This window comes from Mesoplodon mirus (assembly GCF_964341445.2).
Source record: "Mesoplodon mirus genome assembly, chromosome: 18".
Taxonomy (NCBI): domain Eukaryota; kingdom Metazoa; phylum Chordata; class Mammalia; order Artiodactyla; family Ziphiidae; genus Mesoplodon; species Mesoplodon mirus.
In genome coordinates, this window is record NC_138994.1 from 63,099,917 (window position 1) to 63,113,775 (window position 13,859).

General features: G+C 38.1%; 1 protein-coding gene across 1 annotated transcript in view; it reads left to right on the top strand.

The window, feature by feature from the left end:
- HSF5 (heat shock transcription factor 5) overlaps positions 1-13,859 on the top strand; it is a gene marked incomplete at both ends in the record, with an annotated part of 49,965 nt that overhangs the window by 23,485 nt on the left and 12,621 nt on the right. The window lies entirely within an intron of this gene.

Here is a 13,859-nt window from a genome sequence, read left to right on the forward strand (position 1 = left end):
AATCTTGGGAACTTCTGTGAGAATTTCTCCAAAAAGTAAACTAATAGTAATGTGATCGAGATGTTGTTTAGACTCATTGGGTTCTTTCTGCAAAATGCCTTTTAGACTAAAAGCTATCTTGATCACTCATCTTATTTGTTAAACTTAGCTTGCACAGTTGCTTTTAGTTGAGTATATGATCCAATATACGGTCAAAGATAAAGATTTCTTACCACTGAAGATGTTCAAAGCAATGGCATAGACTTTGAAGGCAATTTAGAAAAGGACAGTGATGAATATTTACTACACACTCACTTTTATGACATACAGTAAACTTGATGAAACTGGTATTATCGTCTTAAAGATCGGGAAACTTAATCTTGGAGAGGATAAGTAACTTGTTCAAGATCACATTAATTTAGCTAATATTCTACTCACAGTCCTTCTGTTGACTGTGTCCTTTGATGCACAGAAGTTTTAAGTTTTATGTAGTCCCATTTGTCTACCTTTCCTTTTGTTGCCTGGGCTTTTGGTGTTGTATCCAAGAAAGCATTGCCAAGTCCAGTGTCATGAAGTTTTTCCACTATGTTTTCTTCCAGGAGTTTTATAGTTTTAGGTCTTATATTTAGGTCTTTAGTCCATTTTGAGTTAATATTTATAGACAGTGTAAGATAAGGGTCCAACTTTATTCTTTTGCATGTGGACATCCAGTTTTCCTAGCACCATTTGTTGAAGAGACCTTTCCCCATTGAGCGGCCTTGGCATCCTTGTTGAAAGTCATCTGACCATATATGTGAGGGTTTATTTCTGGTTTCTTTATTCCAGTCCACTGGTCTATTTTTCTGTCATTATGCCAGTACCATATGATCTCTGTTTAACCAATCAATTCTGCCATTGTAGCACAAAAGCAGTCATAGATAATACATAAATGAATGGTTGTGGCTGTGCTTCAGTAAAACTATTTACAAAAACAGTTGCTGGGCCCAATTTGACCCAAAGGTCATAATTTACCAACCTCTGAGTTAAACTAACAGTTTATTTCTGAAAAGCAACAGTGGAAGCCAGAAAGGAGTAGAATCATATTTTTAATATATTAAAAGAAATCTGCAGTCCTGGAAATCTCTACCCAGCCAAAAGATCCCTCAATAATGATGGCAAAAATGAAGACATTTTCAGATAAACACAAAATAGAGAGCATGTGCCACAGCAGATAAACAGTAAAGGAAATTGTACAGGGTGGTCTTCAGGCAGCAGGAAACAAGGAGACATACTGTAGCTTCTAAGGTAATCACCAAAATTGGTATAGAAATAATCCAAAAAAAGGCAGGAAAGGAGGAAGCAAGGAATTAAAAATAAGGAAGACAGAGAAAACAAATAATAAAATGGTTGACCCAAATTTAGCCAATACAACTATTATATGTAAATGGTCTTAAAATCTCAAAGACAGAGATTGCTAGAGTAGATAAAAGGGCAAACTCCTACTATAGGCTGGCTACAGGACACATGTAGGTTGAAAGTAAGTGGATAGAAAAAGATACAACATGCAAACAGGAAGAATGAGAAGGCTGGTATGGTTATTTTTAATATCAGAAAAAATAGACTTTAAGACAAAGAGTGTTATAAAGAGGGCCACTTCATAATGATGAACAGTTCATCAGGGAGGTGTATCAACTGTAAATGTGTTTTTTTGTAGTAATGGAGCTTCAAAATACATGAAGCAAAAATTGACAGAAATTAAAGGGGGAAACACAATTCCTCAATGTACTAGGATATTTTAACACTTCTGTCTAAGCAATTGATAGAATAACTAGATAAAATATCAGTAAAGACATAGAAGATCTGAACAACATAAACACCTTGATCTAATTGGCATTTACAGTACACTGAGCATCCAACAACTTCAGAATATGCATTGTTCTCAAGTGCATATGGTACATTTACCAGGATAGGTCATTCATTGGGCCATAATACAAGTCTCAATACATTTAAAAGAACTGAAGTCATACAAAGTGTACTCTCTGAATATAACAGGATTAAATTAGAAATCAGTAACAGAGTAATTAGGAGAACCTCAAATATCTGGAAATAAAGTGACATACTTCTAAATAATTTGTGAATCGAAGACAAAATCACAAAGAAAATTAGAAAATACTTTGACAATGAAAATACAACATCACAGTTTGTGGGATGCAGCTAAAGCAGTGTTAGAATGAAATGTGTAGCTTTAAATGCTAATATTAGAAAAGAAGTAAGATCTAAAATCAATGACCTGAGGTTTTACCATACGAAACTAGAAAAAGAAGAGGAAAGTAAACCCAAAGTAAATATTAAAAATAAAAATAGAAATCAATGATATAGAAAACAGACAATTGAGAAGACTAACAAATATAAAACTGGCTTTTTGAAAAGATCAACAAAATTGACAAACTCCTAGCTACACTGATCAGGAAAAAGAGAACACAAATCATAACTACCAAGAATGAAAAGAGATTAACACCTCAGAATCTATGAATAGTAAAAGGATAGTAAGAGAATACTGTGAACAGTCTTATGTTAATGAACACAACCACATAAATGGAATAGCCACAGTTCTTAAAAAATACACCTTGTCAAAATTCACACAAGAAGAACCAATGAATAGCCCTATATAGATTAAAGAAGTTGGTTATCAAACATTTTCCTCAAAAGAAGAAAGAAAACTACAGACTAATAATCCTCATGAATATAGATGCAAAAATAATTAACAAAATATAAGTAAATTGAATGCAACAATATGTAAAAAGGCTGATCGACAAAGTAGAGTTTGTCTCAAGAATGCAAGGCTTGATTGAATTTCAAATGCTAATATTATTCACCATATTAACAGAGTAAAGGAGAAAAAACTCTATGATGATTTCAATAGATTCAAGGAGGGCACTTGACAGACTTTAGCGCTCATTCGTAATAAAAACTCTCAGCAAAGTAGGAATAGTAGAACATTTCTCAAACTGATAAAGAGTATCTATAAAATATGTATAGTGAGGATCATGATTAATAGTGAAAGACTAAACTGTTTACTCCAGAGATTGGGAACAAGGCAAGGATGCCCACTTTACCACCTGTATTCAGTATTGTACTGGTGGACCTATAGCCATTGCAATAGGCAAGAAAAAGAAGTAAAAGGCGTAAAGATTGGAAAGCACACAACTGGAAAATGAAATTTAAAATTTAAAACAAATCAAACATTTATGGTAGGCCCCAAATCATAAGATACCTAGGAATAAGTTGAACAAAAGACGTCTAAGGCCTCTACGCTGAAAACTACAAATTTTGCTGAAAGAAATTAAAGAAGACAAATAAAGATGTGCCGTGTTCATGGATAAGAATACCCAATGTTGTTAAAATGACAGTTCTCCCCAAGTTGATCTATAAATTCAATGCAATCCTAATCAAAATTCTAGTAGACTTTTTTTTCTTTAATGACAAGCTGATTCTAAAATTTAAAAGAAAATGCAAAGGACAGAGATGAACCAAAGCAATTTTTAAAAATAAAAAATTGGAGGAGACTTCACCAGATTTCAAGACTTACCATAAAGCTAAAATAGTCAAAATCGTTTGGTATTGGTGAGAGTCCAGAAATAGATCCACACATATGTGGTCTATTGATTTTCAACAAAGGTGCTAAGGCAGTGCAATGGAGAAAGGAAAGTGTTTTCAACAAAAATTAACGTTGACCCATACCTCGCCTCGGCTCAAAGGAGCAGGATGGCGGAGTAGAAGGATGTGCGCTCACTCCCTCTTGCAAGAGCAGCGGAATCACAACTAACTGCTGAACAGTCATCGACAGGAAGACGCTGGATCTCACCAAAAAAGATACCCCACATCCAGAGACAAAGGAGAAGCCACAGTGAGACGGTAGGAGGGGCACAATCACAATAAAATCAAATCCCATAACTGCTGGGTGGGTGACTCACAGACTGGAGAACACTTATACTACAGAAGTCCACCCACTGGAGTGAAGGTTCTGAGCCCCACGTCAGGCTTCCCAACCTGGGGGTCTGGCAACAGGAGGAGGAATTCCTAGAGAATCAGACTTTGAAGGCTAGCGGGATTTGATTGCAGGACTTCGACAGGACTGGGGGAAACAGAGACTCCATTCTTGGAGGGCACACACAAAGTAGTATGTGCATCAGGACCCAGGGGAGGGAGCAGTGACCGCCATAGGAGACTGAACCAGACCTACCCACTAGCGTTGGAGGGTCTCCTGCAGAGGCGGGGGTGGCTGTGGCTCAACGTGAGGACAAGGGCACTGGCAGCAGAAGTTCTGGGAAGTACTCCTTGGCATGAGCCCTACCAGAGTCCGCCATTAGCCCCACCAAAGAGCCAGGTAGCCTCCAGTGTTGGGTCGCCTCAGGCCAAACAACCAACAGGGAGGGAACCCAGCCCCACCCATCAGCAGACAAGTGGATTCAAGTTTTACTGAGCTCTGCCCACCACCAGTCCCTCCCATCAGGAAAATTGCACAAGCCTCTTAGATAGCCTCATCCACCAGAGGGCAGACAGCAGAAGCAAGAAGAACTACAATCCTGCAGCCTGTGGAACAAAAACCACATTCACAGAAAGATAGACAAGATGAAAAGACAGAGGGCTATATGCCAGATGAAGGAAAAGATAAAACCCCAGAAAAACAACTAAATGAAGTAGAGATAGGCAACCTTCCAGAAAAAGAATTCAGAATAATGATAGTGAAGATGATCCAGGACCTCAGAAGAAGAATGGAGGCAAAGATTGAGAAGATGCAAGAAATGCTTAACAAAGACCTAGAAGAATTAAAGAACAAACAAACGGAGATGAACAATACAATAACTGAAATGAAAAATACAATAGAAGGAATCAATAGCAGAATAACTGAGGCAGAAGAACAGATAAGTGACCTGGGAGACAGAATGGTGGAATTCACTGCTGCGGAACAGAATAAAGAAAAAAGAATGAAAAGAAATGATGATCTTTTGACAAAATTCAACACCCATTTATGATAACAACTCTATAGAAAGTGGGCACAGAGGGAACCTACCGCAACATAAAAAAGGCCATATATGACAAACCCACAGCAAACATCATTCTCAATGGTGAAAATCTGAAAGCAGTTCCTCAAAGATCAGGAAGAAGATGAGGATGTCCACTCTTGCCCCTATGATTCAACATAGTTTTGGAAATCCTAGCCATGGCAATCAGAGAAGAAAAAAATAAAAGGAATACAAATTGGAAAAGAAGAGTAAAACTGTCACTGTTTGCAGATGACATGATACTATACATAGAGAACCCTAACGATGCCACCAGAAAACTACTAGAGCTAATCAATGAATTTGGTAAAGTTTGCAGGATACAAAATTAATGCACAGAAATCTCTTGCATTCCTATACACTAATGATGAAAAATCTGAAAGAGAAATTAAGGAAACACTCCCATTTACCATTGCAACAAAATGAATAAAGTACCTAGGAGTAAACCTACCTAGGGAGATAAAAGACCTGTATGCAGAAAACTATAAGACACTGATGAAAGCAATTAAAGATGATACAAACAGATGGAGAGATATACCATGTTCTTGGATTGGAAGAATCAATGTTATGAAAATGACTATATTACCCAAAGCAATCTACAGATTCAGTGCAATCCCTATCAAACTACCAACGACATTTTTCACAGAACTAGAACAAAAAATTTCACAATTTGTATGGAGACACAAAAGACCCCAAATAACCAAAGCAACCTTGAGGGAAAAACACGGAGCTGGAGGAATCAGACTCCCTGACTTCAGACTATACTACAAAGCTACAGTAATCAAGACAGTATGGTACTGGCACAAAAACAGAAATATAGATCAATGGAACAGGATAGAAAGCCCAAAGATAAACCCACGCACCTATGGTCAACTAATCTATGACAAAGGAGTCAAGGATATACAATGGAGAAAAGACAGTCTCTTCAATAACTGGTGCTGGGAAAACTGGATGGCTACATGTAAAAGAATGAAATTAGAACATTCCCTAACACCATACACAAAAATAAACTCAAAATGGATTAGAGACCTAAAGGTAAGACCGGACACTATAAAACTCTTAGAGGAAAACATAGGAAGAACACTCTCTGACATAAATCACAGCAAGATCTTTTTTTGATCCCCCTCCTAGAGTAATGGAAATAAAAACAAAAATAAACAAATGGGGCCTAATGAAACTTAAAAACTTTTGCAAAACAAAGGAAACTACAAACAAGATGAAAAGACAGCCCTCAGAATGGGAGAAAATATTTGCAAATGAAGCAACGGACAAAGGATTAATCTCCAGAATATATAAACAGCTCATGCAGCTCGATATTAAAAAAACAAACAACCCGATCAGAAAATGGGCAGAAGACCTAAATAGACATTTCTCCTAAGAAGACATACAGATGGCCAAGAAGCACATGAAAAGCTGCTCAACATCACTAATTATTAGAGAAATGCAAATCAAAACTACAGTGAGGTATCACCTCACAGCAGTTAGAATGGGCATCATCAGAAAATCTACAAACAAATGCTGGCAAGGGTGTGAAGAAAAGGGAACCCTCTTGCACTGTTGGTGGGAATGTAAATTGATACAGCCACTATGGAGAACAGTATGGAGTTTCCTTAAAAAACTAAAAATAGAATTACCACATGACCCAGCAATCCCACTACTGGGCACATACCCAGAGAAAACCATAATTCAAAAAGACACATGCACCCCAATGTTCATTGCAGCACTATTTACAATAGCCAGGTCATGGAAGCAACCTAAATGCCCATCGACAGACGAATGGATAAAGAAGATGTGGTAAATATATACAGTGGAATATTACTCAACCATAAAAAGGAACGAAATTGGGTCATTTGCAGAGATGTGGATGGATCTAGAGACTGTCATACAGAGTGAAGTAAGTCCGAAAGAGAAAAACAAATATCGTATATTAACGCATATATGTGGAACCTAGAAAAATGGTACATATGAACCGGTTTGCAGGGCAGAAATAAGAGACACAGATGTAGAGAACAAACGTATGGACATCAAGGGGGGGTGGGGGGGTGGGGGATGAACTGGGCGATTGGGATTGACATGTATACACTGATATGTATAAAATGGATAACTAGGGCTTCCCTGGTGGCGCAGTGGTTGAGAGTCCGCCTGCCGATGCAGGGGACACGGGTTCGTGCCCCGGTCCGGGAAGATCCCACGTGCCACGGAGCGGCTGGGCCCGTGAGCCATGGCCACTGAGCCTGCGCCGTCTGGAGCCTGTGCTCCGCAACGGGAGAGGCCACAACAGTGAGAGGCCCGCGTACCGCCAAAAAAAAAAAAAAAAAAAAAAAAAAAAAAGGATAACTAATAAGAACCTGCTGTATAAAAAAATAAATGAAATTCTAAAATTAAAAAATAATTGACCCATACCTCGCACCATACATAAAAATTAATTTAAAAAGAGATAAAAAAAGAAAAAAAATTAACTGAAAATGAATCACAGACCTAAATATAAAACCTAAAACTATAAAAGTTTTTGAAAAAAAATGAGACAAGCTTTGTTACTTCGGGCAAAGATTTCTTAGAACACAAAAAGTATGATCAATAAAGAAAAAAGTGATAAATTGGATTTCATCAAAATTTAAAACTTCTGCTCTTTGATAGATACCATTCAGAAAATGAAAAGGCAAGCCAAAGCCTAGGAGAAAATATTGACAGCACATATATCAAAACAAAGACATATCTAGAATATAAAGACTCTTACAGTGCAGTTCAAAAATGGGGTACAATATGAACAGACATTTCACAAAAGATACACAGATGGCCAGTTAGCACATGAATAGATGTTTAATCATCAGAGAAGTCAGGTTAAAACTGCAGTGAGATATCACTACACACCAATTAGAATGGCTAAAATTTTTAAAAAAGGAAAAAAACCATGACCATACCAGGTGTTGATAGGGCACTGGCACTCTCATACACTGCTAGTGGGAATTTAAAATAGTATAACCACTTTTGGAAACAGTTTGGCATTTTCTTAAAAATTAAGTTAAATATATAAAATCAAGTTAAACTTTGTCCATCCTCTTCTCTCAACCTAATGGCACCTATATTGAGATCATCTGAAAAAGAGGGTTTGATTGGGAAGATAGCACCCTTAATCTCACCTTTGCCATAGTCTATCAGAGATACTTGAGAAAAGCTTGAGGCCCTCTTTAGAGGTACCTCTTACTACTGTTTCAAGTTGGGATAGTAAAGTACTTCGATGCACACCCCAAATTACTGAACGCTAGTCAGTTGGTTTACAACCACACAGGAATATTCCCTTCCGTCTCTGCTTGAACACTGGCTACCTCTAGCCTGAGTTTATCTCTTATTTTAGGGCTTTGCTGAATGTGTCAAGAAAACAGCCAACACATTGTGAATTTTATCAGCCTTTCCCCGTATGGTTACATGCTCGCTTGGCATGTGGTCTGCTTTCCAGGGTATCACAGGCAATGATTTTACCAAATGTTTTGACATAGATTTCAAAGATCGCCAACATTCTAGCCTGATGTGTCTTAACCACCTGCTGTCTGACTGCTAAGCCAGTACCACATATTTTAATTTGAATTACAGAAGCACCTCACTTATAGATTCCAAATTCCATATTAGTCCACATATAAGTTAGGCTACTGTAAAAAACAAAACAAAAAAAAACAGTGTCTTAAACAATTTAGAAGTTTATTTTTTCCTCATGATAACAGTCCAGAGCTGATGTGGCAGCTTCGCTTTTCTCTGCTAGCCCTTCAGGTGTTACATGGTGAAAGATGGCCCACCACTCTATCCTCATGTCAGCCAGCAGGGTGCTATAAATATCCCTTCCTTTTATGAGCATAATCACTGCTTATGCTCACATCAGTTTGACTAGAACTTAGTCACACGAACAGGCTGCAGGGGAGCTTGGAAATGTGGTCTGTAGCTGTGTCCATTTGCCTGTGTAAACAATACCATGATTTAAAAGAAGAATAAATATTAGGAGACAACTAGCAGTCTCTGTTACATGGACTAAGAGAAAATATTTACAACACAAAATATAAAGCATTGTATTCATAATACATAAAAGCTTCTACAAATCATTAAGAAATAAAGCAATCCAATAAAAAGAAATAAAATAATATTAATGTGTAGTTCAATTGAAGAAATACACATGACCAATAAGTGTATAGAAAGATGTTGAACCACTCAGATAAATCAGTAATCAGAGAAATGCAAGTTATAAATCAACCAAAAAGGGCCTCCCTGGTGGCGCAGTGGTTGGGAGTCCGCCTGCCGATGCAGGGGATACGGGTTCGTGCCCCGGTCTGGGGGGATCCCATGTGCCGCGGAGCGGCTGGGCCCGTGAGCCGTGGCCGCTGGGCCTGCACGTCCGGAGCCTGTGCTCCGCAACGGGAGAGGCCACAACAGTGAGAGGCCCGCATACCGCAAAAAAAAAAAAAAAAGAGAAAAAATAAATCAACCAAAAAAAATTTTTTTTGCCAATCTGACAAAACTTAAATTATTGATAATATCCAGGTTGATAAAGGCGTAGGGAAAAAGGAACCTCCTATACGCTGTAATTGGAATGTAAATTTGTAGAGCCATTTGGAGGGCAATTTGGCATGATCTGTAAATAACTAAAATGCTTATATGCTTTGACTCAGGAATCCCATTCCCAGGAATCTCTCCTACAGAGTTCAGTGTAGTGTGTTATTTATAATAGCAAACATTTGGAAAAGAGCATAAATGCCTGACAGTGGAGTATTAGACAAACTATGATAAATTCATGTAATGAAACACTGTGCAACCATTTAACAAAATAAAGTAGCTTGATATGTTGTTACTTGGAAAGATAGAAAGTGTTCATAATATGTTAAGTGAATGAAGCAAGTTGCAGCATACTGTGTCTAGTACGACCCCTTTTCTAGAACAAAAAATATATATATACTGTAAAATTATAGAAAAAAGTCTGGAAGTAAATAAAACTGATACATATAACAGTGGTCACCTCTGGGAAAGTAGAATTGGAGGTGTAGAGAGGTATTTTTTTTACTTCTTAATTTGTGTATGAGTGTACACAATGGTGGGATTATGGGGAAATCTCCCTTTTTGTATTTGTCTAGATTTTTTAAATTGAAAAAATTTTTTAAATAGTTTAAATACTGTAAAGAGTTTCTATAATATGAATATAAAAGCCTCAAAATAATAGGAATGAGCAATTTAATGTTTTGAAAAAAATTTTATATCCCAGGTATTAACCTGACTTTTGAGATTTAGATATGATTGACTCAAGCTAACCTTATCCCACCCCAAAAATGCTTTTCTAAGATTTCTGAGAGTTTCTAGGGCTTACAGTGGCTTTTGTTTTTGAGTTTCTGCCTTTGCTTTATTCTAGATTCATCCATTTCTCACCTCCTGTAGGTGTTCTGTCTGCTCCTTGCCAGACCAGATGCAGAGCTCAGCCCCCTTACTTTGATTTCTCCCCTCCCCTGAGCATTTACATTAGGTAGTTGTATGTGTAGCACACTTTTCTGAAGATTTGGTGAGGTAGAAAGTGTTTGCATTTAAAATATTGCAAAGAATTAAAAATGGAATGGTAGCCATTGTTCTTTTTAAAGGGCCTTCAGTCAGTTTACCACTTTCTCACCTTTCCTTGTCGGTAGTCAATGTGGCCTCCTGTCATGTTGTCCTCTTTCCTTGTACTAGCACCATACCTTCTCTTCTCTGATATCTGGTTTTTTTTTTTTTCATGTTCTTTAATCAGGCCCTGAATTTTGTGTCTTAGGCAGGGAAGGTTAGGAATCTCTTCTGTTTCCTAATGAGGCCTTGAGACCTTATCTTGCCCAACCGAAACAACCTGTCAAGATATATTCCTCAACAGACAGTTACCTCCCCAAGAGGAACTGTGGTGCCTGCTGTTAAAATAATTTCCTCTCTTATGGTTTTAAGTGTAACTGATAAAGTAGTTAACACATTAATTATCTTTTTAAACTTTCCCTTTTTTTTTTTTTTTCTAATTAAGCCTTATCCTTTGGTCAGTGGTGTTGGCAGGTGAGTCTTAATTGACCTTGGCTTCCTGCTGTGAAAGAGAGGAGTTGTGAAATGTTGGCATTATTATGACATCGAATCACATTTTCATTTTATTAGGGGCAGGGAGCAAATAACTTATGCTTAAACTAGAACCTGTTTGCTAAAAAGTTAGCTTTTTAAATGAAAGTGTAAGGAGAAATACAATTTATGAAGTTGCAAATTATTCTTCCTTGATAGAACTTAGCCTAACAAACAGTTGATCTATGAAAACATGGCTACGTATAAGGTCCTGTGGCATTAAAAGATTTTAACCAGGGACTTCCCTGGTGGCGCAGTGGTTGAGAATCTGTCTGCTAATGCAGGGGACACGGGTTCGAGCCCTGGTCTGGGAGGATCCCACATGCCGCGGAGCAACTAGGCCCGTGAGCCACAACTACTGAGCCTGCGCGTCTGGAGCCTGTGCTCCGCAACAAGAGAGGCCGCGATAGTGAGAGGCGCGCGCACCGCGATGAAGAGTGGCCCCCGCTTGCCACAACTAGAGAAAGCCCTCGCACAGAAACGAAGACCCAACGCAGCAAAAATAAATTAATTAATTAATAAAAAACTCCTACCCCCAACATCTTCTTTAAAAAAAAAAAGATTTTAACCAAAGTCAGTATAAAATTTATATACTATCTATTAGAGGCTGTACAGCACAGTCAATAGGAAGAAAGCTTCTGGTATTAGAAAAAACTAACTTAAAATCTGGATTCTGCTATTTACTTAACTTCACTGAGCCTCAGTTTCTTCATCTGTAAAATGAAGATAATAATAAAACATGTTTATATAAAACATGTAACTGGCTTAGTATGGTGCCTGGCACATAGTAAGTACACGGTAGCAACAGAATTTTAGCAAAATTATTATTTTCATAATACTTACAATTTTATGTTTATTACTGTCAAATGCTTTTCAAATGACTGGTCTCACTTTAAATTCATGTGGGCTCTTAGTGTTGCCAGCAGTTCTGTAATATTTCCCTAGTCAGTACACTCCCCATTTTCCAAAGCCACTTTATCATATCTTCTCTCTGCTCCAACTTCCAACACAACTCCTCTCTTTTCATTCTCAGCTATGACCTTGTTTCTTACTGAGAAAATAGAAGCAGCTAGAAGAGAACTTTCATATCTTTCCACCAACAAATTTATCAGTCTACTGCTTGTGTAACTCTACACTCTGCCTTTCTTCCTATTATAATGGAAGAAAGCCAGTCCTCCCATATGTGTACACAGTCCCCTTTTGTGTACTCACAGACTTAGCCCTGAACATTATCCCCCCTTACTCTTCAATAATTACATCTTACCTTTTATGTTAGATAATTCCCACCAGCATACAAACATGCCATCATAGGTTCTATGTTAAAAGAAATTCCTCTCACCTTCCCTTCATTCATATTTTCATCCAGCTACGTCTCCTTTTTTCTCTTCCCCTTAGAGAAAAGCTCTTTGAAAGCCTATCCTTATCTCAACCAGGTTTTCCAATCAGGTTTTCATTCCGGCTACTCAGCTGAAACTGTTCATGTCAAGGTTTCCAATTACTGCTCTTGTCAGGGTTTCCAATTACTGCCATGTTGCCAAATCCTGTGGTCCATTCTCAGTCCCACTTGACTGTACCTCAGCAGCATTTGAACAGACTACCTCAACCTTCCTGAAATACTTTCTTCACTTGGCTTCTGAAACATCACCCTTTCCTGGTTTTCCTTCAACCTCACTGGCCACTCCGTAGTTTCTTTTACTGAATCTTCTTTATCTTCCCTGACTTCTAAATATTGATGAGTCCCAGAGGGCAATTCTTGGACCCCTTTCCTTCTCTATTCATTTCCTAGGTTATATCAACAAGTCGCATTGCTTTTATTGTCTAAATGGTGATGACTCCTAAATTTATATCTAAGCCTCTCTCTTCTCTGAACTCCAGATGTGCATACCTTTTTCCCCTTGCCACTTCTTTGCTTGGATGTCCAGTAGTGTCCCAAATGTATTATAATGCCACCCTTTCCCCAGTTTTACTTATTTCAGGAAATAATACTTCTAGTAACCTCTAGTCAACCAAAAGTCTTGTGATCTTCCTTGACTCTCTTCTCTCACATCCCACATCCAACCCGTCAGCAAATTCTGTCAGCTCTATCTCAGTGTAGATCCAGAATCTGACTATTTCTCATCACCTTTACATGCTATCACCATGGTCCAAGCCACTACATCTCTTGCCTAGACCTTTCTGCTTCCACTGTGTGCCCCTACAGTTTTTTCTCCACACAGCAATCAGAGTGATGCTTGAAATTTATTTCCCTGTTTAAATTTTTCCAGTGGTTTTCCATCACATTTAGAATAAAATCTAAAAATCCTTACTATGATTTTGCTCCTGGTAACTGCTCTGACTTTACCTCCTACCACCTTCTATCTCTCTCATCTATTCCAGCCATAGCAGCCCCTTCACTATTGTCTGAATGCACCAAGCATGGTCCTGCCCTCACACTTGCTGTTCCCTCTGCCTGAAATGTTCTTCACCCAGGTATTCACATGGCTTGCTCCTTCATTTCATTCAGTTCTCTACTCAAATGCCAGCTCATTATAGGAACCTTCCTGATCCTGCTGTCTGTAATAACACCCTATTCTCCATGTCCTGCCCTCCTTCAGTCCCTATTCTTTTTCCTTGGTTTTCTTCTATAATGTTCATCACTACTTGACGTTTTATATTTATTATTTTTCTCCCCCTCTAGAAGGTTAGTTCCATGAGGGCAAGGATTTTGTTTTGTCCATTGCTGTATCTCCAGCACCTGGA